The following is a 7,038-nucleotide window of genomic DNA, read 5'->3' as shown; positions in this document are numbered from 1 at the left end:
GTGATGTCACACTTCGTTTAGGATTTAGAATGTATGAAAATTTGATATTTTTAAGATGTTTAGCAGATGTTAATTAGAATGCGATGCTTTCCACACAACAATGACATAAAAATATATGACAACTTCAAAAAAAAAAAAAAAAAAAATGAATTAAAGTGGAACAATAAAGATAAAAACAAACAAAACAAAGATGTTAGGTCACTTTCTGTATTTCTCTCACTTCTTCTGTAAAATGTGGATTTTAATGCTCTACAGAGTTGTAAAGACCAACACAAAACCAGCATGAAGAACAAGTATGAAAACTTATTTGATGGAATCAAACTACAACTACAAAAAACTACACGTTTTTTACCCGGTTTGGAGCTCGACATCTGTGGTCACTATGAACCACGTCACAGAATGGAAAAGAGGAGCGTGTGTATCAAAAATTCACATTTTGTGTTACATGGAAAAAAGAACAGCAGTTTGGATTGCTATGAGGGTAAGTAAATACATGATTTTCATTTTGGGTGAAGAAAGGGAGACAGAGTACCCCATCTTGTTTCATTTATGATGATGATTATGATGGTAATACTGTTTAATAATGTCATTTGTATGAATTTCTCTATTTCCAAGAAATGTGTGCAGTGCCTTACCTGTTTCAGTAGCTTCCTGCTTCAGAAGGTAATATCTTCGAAAACTTTTTGCCTGCATTTTATTTGTTAGGAACAGACTTTACAGTAAATCCAACCCAAAGATGCTCAAATACAGACCACATGGTTTTCTTCTGAATACATTTTATAAAATGCAACCTTTCTTTTATGGAACACAAAAAAAGATAGTAGACAGAGTATTCAGTCTCAAGCTGTGTCCCAAATGACTCACTATACACTTTGCACTCATAAAATATGCTATGGACTCAGCCATGTAGTGTATGAATTTTCAAAGTGTAGTATCGTCCCAAATTTTACTACACAGAAGCATTCACCATTCAACAGCTGACAGAAGTGACGTTTCAAATGCACCTGATGTGTTGCCGCTAGCTTTAGCGCATTAGCCAACCTCAGTTTAACACTTGTATCTCAAAACAACGTACATATTCACACAGCTTGGGGTGATGGTAAAGCATTCAACTCACATTTGTAAGGTGCTGTATCCACTGAAGTTTCGTTTGCTGCTACATTCTTCATTATTCGCAACTGTTTTGTCAGACCAGAAGTGCAGCCAGGTAACTCCGCCCCTTCCGCTATCTACAGCAAGCCATGTGCGTTGAGTGTTAAAGTTTACGTTGACTGTTCTGCCGGTTCCCGCCTCCTCCTTTCCCACCTTACCTCGTAACATATATATAGTATATACGCTTCCATTTTTAGAACACAAAGACATTTTTGTTCTTGAAAGAAACTGATGCTTCCTTTCACCAAGGATGCATTAAACTGATCAAAAATACTGCCAAAATCATTAATTGAAAATTATTATTACAGTTTGAAATAATTGTTTTAAGTGGTATTTATTCCATTTTTTCTTTACCCGTGATGGCAAACATATACTGTGTCACCTATTCCTTACAAAAGCATTCTAAAGTGCTAATTTGATACTCAAGAAAATTTTCTTATGATGCTCATTGGCCCCACCCATGGGTTTGACTTTGCTTTGCTTAAATGAGTTCACATCTACTATATAGTGTGCTGTTCAAAATTGTTCATAATTCATTCTTTTTTTAATAGACTATATAGTAAATGTGAACTCATTTAAGCAAAGTGACATCAGTCCTTGGGGAAAAAAAGAAACACATTTCTCCTGAAATTCTATTTTCTCAAAGTCTATTGTTTTAGAGAGATGAAGGCTATTCCATGCATTACTGTTTTGAAAAAAGAATCTCTAACCAGGATAGAGAGGGAAGTGGACAGCCCAGATGCACAACAAAAAGACAAAATCACAGTCTCTAGTTTGAGAAACAGACTCCTCACAGGTCCTTAACTAGCAGCTTCTAAATACCAAAGTCCTGCATTGCTGCAAGAGGATTCTTGGACAAATAGAACATTTAAAGAATACAATATTTATTTAAATAGAAATAGCCATTTGTAATATTGTAAATGTCTCTAAGTCGTCTCTAAACTACATAATGTGCATTGTGACTGAAACACATTCCTATTTCAGGTTTATTCTCATTCATGTATGTCCAAGTATTTTGGCTATTAAGTTAACATACTGTACAATTTATCCTCTATGATATTGCAGCAATTATCCAGATATGGAATGAGATTATTAAACAAACTGTTATCAACTCCTACATGCCAACTGAATAAAATAAGGCAAAAATAAAAATTTCACACAGTGTTTAGTGAGATATGATTGATTCAAACACTAAAAGTGGCTGTTTTGTATATGTATTATTGTGTTACATTTGTAATAATAAACAATATGGTGATTTAACATATTGAGATATTATTATTAAGTAAATTGTAGCATTTGGTTACATTATGTCTTGTGATTTCTCATACCTTTTTTATATAACATCCATCCCTTGCACACTTTTCACTCTAGCGGGTGAGAAAGGGCAGGGAAGTACAGTACAGCACCGTGAGTGAGAGTGTTACCCGCTAGAACAGTTTATTTTTAACAAGAGGGGCGAACGGTTATGGAATTTAACACGGGAGTACAATACCAAACTCATGCAGATTGACTGAAGCGGAGAGCCCGTCTGTGCGCACGATGGTGCGAGGAACCGGACGGCAGGAAAACAATAATATTCAGTGAAAAGTCAAAAGATCGCAATGTATGTAATTGTAACTTTTTCAGATATTGTTAAAAAAACACGGGAACTCGTTGTGTGGGCATTTTTTGCCCCATATTTTTAATTTCGGGGATGTTTTTGTCAATTTCGGTGGCATTTTTGCTACGAGTTGCCATTCATTTACGACACCTTTTTAAGGTATTTAAAAGTTTGTTTTAGACATATAGTAGCAAGTAAACAAGATATCCCCACATATATGTCAAACTACATTGTGTTAATGTTTGACACAGTTAAAACAATGCCTACCTTAAAAACAAGTGAAGATGAATCAGTGGTTAATTAATGTTCAGACGATTCCCTCATACCTGAATGAACGGCTCCTTTCCAGAATAAAATGAAATATGCAGAAAATCACAGTATTACAGTTCTTGTATAGTGACAGGGCAGAAAGTGTTGGAGAAGCTAGAGAAGAGAGGACACCGGCGGCAGTTTATGCAAGCTGCTGTGCTCATGATGCTAAACCTGCAGGCTTCCGTCATGCCACACACAGCGCATTTTAGTTTATAAACAGATTTAGTGCATATAACTTTCTTCTTCCCAAAATTGCTGAAATATTTTTGTACTTTGTAATTATGGTGAAAAATAATTGTAGTGAAGTTGAATACTTCCTTTTTAATCAACTCAAGTAAAAGTGCTATTGGGACGCACCTTCATTCACCTTTCACTTTTATTATATAGAAAAAAACAGATGTGATGAAAGCGAATGGTCACTTGTAAGTCCTTAACATTTTGCCTTACATCTCATTTTGTGTTCCAAGTTTGTGCGTTTCCGCTTAAGATTTATATATTGTACATTTATATTTTGGATAAATAAATACATTATTCTGTACAAGTTGTAAAAATCACACAAAACAGCGATCAAAAACGTGCTGTTTTGAGATTAATTCAGCCTAGCAACACAATAGCCAATCAGAATTTGAGATGCAGCAACGCAGCAGCCAGTTATCGAGAATTGCTGGACGATGTTTCATGACAAATAAGCCCTTTACTATTAAATTTAAATGCCGGTATTTTTTAATTCAATATATGTTATTAATGACAGCTTTTTGCTGTGTTCAGTTGAATATGCCTATGTCACAAAGCAGGCTGAAACAGAGTTTGAGCGAACTCTGAATTCGTGGTACCACTAAGTTGAATAGGTTCTCAGTGAGGTTTATTGCCATAGAAACATATGCTAAATGGCTAACCTGCTCAGAGTTCCCAATCAGAAGTCTCATACAGAAACTGGACCAATCAGCTGTGAGCAAAGTGACAGTCACTCCCCTGATAGCACATGTACATCACCCAGACATCTATTTGATGTGTGTGTTTACATTTGGAAGACGTATTTTTTACGTTGTTTGCTCATCTGCAATACATTTATTAGACGTTTCCTCTATTAGACATTCAGCAGATGTCTTTGAGATGTTTATGATTTAGAATGTTTGTTAATCTGATCTTTTTAAGATGTTTAGCAGATGTTAATTAGATTGTGATGCTTTTCAGATGAAAGATTTTTAAACAGACATCTCATAGATGTACGTGTGCTATCTGGGTTCATCTGTATGTCTTACTCCAATTTAAAGCACACTTTAAAGAAACAGTTTTAGAAATCCCAACAATCAGCTGTTTATGTTGTTTAAATCTCACTAAGCATGTCTGTTCACCAACTCACAATAGGGGCAATATTTTGGACTTAGTTATAACTGACTTTCCCATTTCAAATATGTCTGTATCAAATCTGGAAATGTCTGACCATAAAGCGGTCTCCCTTATTTTTTCTGATGGATCTCTTTTTGTTGCAAGACAAAAAAGTTACATTTAAGAACATTAAATTTCTTGATCCTACAGTTTTTGAGGTATCAATCAAAACTCTTTTCTCATCATTTGATCCCAATGCAAATGCCAATGAGATGGCTGAATTTAATAGCTCTACTCTGTGCTCTTCCCTGAATCTCCTGGGTCCTGTTAAATCACATTTTGTGTCTTTCAATAGATCATCACCCTGAAAACCCACAGCTGGACACTGGAGTGACGATGGAAAAAATCTGGTCTAACCATCCATTAAATAGCATTCAGAGAGCACCAAACCCAATATGAAGCAGTTTTAAAAAAGAAATGCAGAAAATCTCTCTCCACGTTGATCAACAATGGCCGTAGCAATCCCAGAGATCTTTTTTCAGTCATAATCACTTCAGGATCTCTCTCTGCAACTGACATCCAATGCAATAGATTTTGACTTTTTTGAAGACAAAATAACAACCATCCAGCACATAATACTGCAAAATAAAGGCTACTGCATGAGAGCCTCACATCCTCCCTCACAAGTTAACCAGGAATTTAACACCATATTCCCTAAAATCATATTGGTCCAGATCAAGAAAATGAAATCTACAACCAGCATTCTCGACCCCATCCCAACACATCTCCTCAAGTCATACCCAGCTAGTAATTATATTGATCACATTAATTGTGAACAGCTCTCTTAAATCTGGATCAGTTCCCTCCTATTTCAAAACGGCTGCTATCACTCCTCTGCTGAAAAAGCCCTATCTTTATCAGAATACACAGTGAAATTATGGACCCATTTCCAATAAACCATTCAGAGCCAAAGTGTTTGAAATGGTTGTAGCAACACAACTAAATAAATATATTTAGTTATTTATTCACAATCTTTACGAGATTTTTCAGTCTAGTTTCAGACCCTGCCATAGTACAGAGACTGCCCTGGTCAAAGTGTCCAATGAGGTTCGCTTAGTCTGTGTCACCATCATTATTGGTTTTATTAGATCTCACAGCTGCTTTTGACACAGTCAGTTATTCTCCTGTGCAGATTACAAGAGGAAATTGGGCTGCAAGGAACTGCTATAAAGTGGTTCACATCATATATCTCAGATTGCCTGCAGTTTTTTGCTATTGGGGAGGCCAGATCTAGGACCACATTAGTTGCCTGCGGTGTTCCTCAGGGGTCAGTTCTGGGTCCCATCTCATTTTTGATCTACATGTTCCCTCTGGGTGAAATTTTGCACAAGAGAGGCATCAATTTCCACAGCTATGCTGATGATACTCAGTTGCATTTAAAATCTACACCAAATGCTTCCTCAGCATTCGCAAAGCTAAACAGCTGCTTTGTGGAGATAAAATCTTGGATGTCCAATGACTTTCTGCATCTGAACAGCTTATAAACAGAGGCCATGTTAATTGGCACCTCTCAGCAAATTTCTGCAGCAGGTTTATTATGCCCTGAAATTTGTGGTCAGACTATCCTTCTCTCAAGTATGCTTACCAATCTGGGCATTAAATTTGTGCAGTAAATTTGGAGTGGTGGTAGCATAGTGGGCTAAAGCACATAACTGATAATCAGAAGGTTGCTGGTTCAATCCCCACAGCCATCACCATTGTGTCCTTGAGCAAGGCACTTAACTCCAAGTTGCTCCAGGGGGATTGTCCCTGTAAATCGCTTTGGATAAAAGCATCTGCCAAATGCATAAATGTGATGTCAATTTGATAATAACTTGTGTTTTAGTGATCACATAAAAATGGTGTGCAAGACCTCTTACTTTCATCTAAAAAATATTTCTCAGCTGAGGCCATCGCTCAGCTTTTCCGATGCTGAGACGCTCATCCATTCATTTGTGTTCTCATGTCTCGATTACTTTCCTAAGTGGCCTGCCAGGGAAAGACCTACACAAATTTATTGGCATTCTGGTAGCTACTTCAAAAGAGTGCTAGCTTCCTGTTAAAACCCGAGTGGACTATAAGGTGCTCTTGTTGGTGGGACCTTCCTACCTGACTGAGCTCATAGCTGCCGAGACCTCAGCTGGCTTATAAAGGTCCACCCTAAGCTCAGTCCTCCATGTCTCCAGACATGGGTGACCATGCCTTCTAAGTCTGTGGTCCTCATCTGTGGAACTCCCTGCCTTCTCATGTCTGCAATATAGAATGTTTTTAAGGTTTCAAGAAAGATCTAAAAACCCATCTTTACCATCAATCTTTTCTGCCATCTTAGTTTTCCTTTTGTCCAGCACCTTGAGATTGCTATGCAAATGAAAAGCACTATATAAATTGAAATTATTAGTAGTATTTTTATTATGTGAATGCACTCATGAACTAATCATCAATTTTGGATCAAACTCTGAGCGCTTTGATACCACATAACCCTAATGAAACCTGATTGGATTTGGTGGGTTTTGTCAAACTAAAACCAATCCTGAAATCCTAAATTTGTTCAGCTTCTTAAGCATGGAAGCTGTCAATGTTTTCTCACATTCTTACAAGTTCTCAGA

General features: G+C 36.8%; 1 long non-coding RNA gene across 1 annotated transcript; it reads left to right on the top strand.

The window, feature by feature from the left end:
• Positions 1-266: 266 nt before the first annotated feature.
• LOC127444667 (uncharacterized) lies at positions 267-6,975 on the top strand. Its single transcript, XR_007897866.1, has 3 exons — positions 267-481; positions 616-663; positions 4,749-6,975. It is a non-coding gene; the product is annotated as an uncharacterized LOC127444667 (long non-coding RNA).
• Positions 6,976-7,038: the final 63 nt, after the last annotated feature.

The sequence above is a fragment of the Myxocyprinus asiaticus genome, chromosome 8 (assembly GCF_019703515.2).
Source record: "Myxocyprinus asiaticus isolate MX2 ecotype Aquarium Trade chromosome 8, UBuf_Myxa_2, whole genome shotgun sequence".
NCBI lineage: Eukaryota > Metazoa > Chordata > Actinopteri > Cypriniformes > Catostomidae > Myxocyprinus > Myxocyprinus asiaticus.
This window is presented reverse-complemented; position numbering and strand designations above follow the sequence as displayed.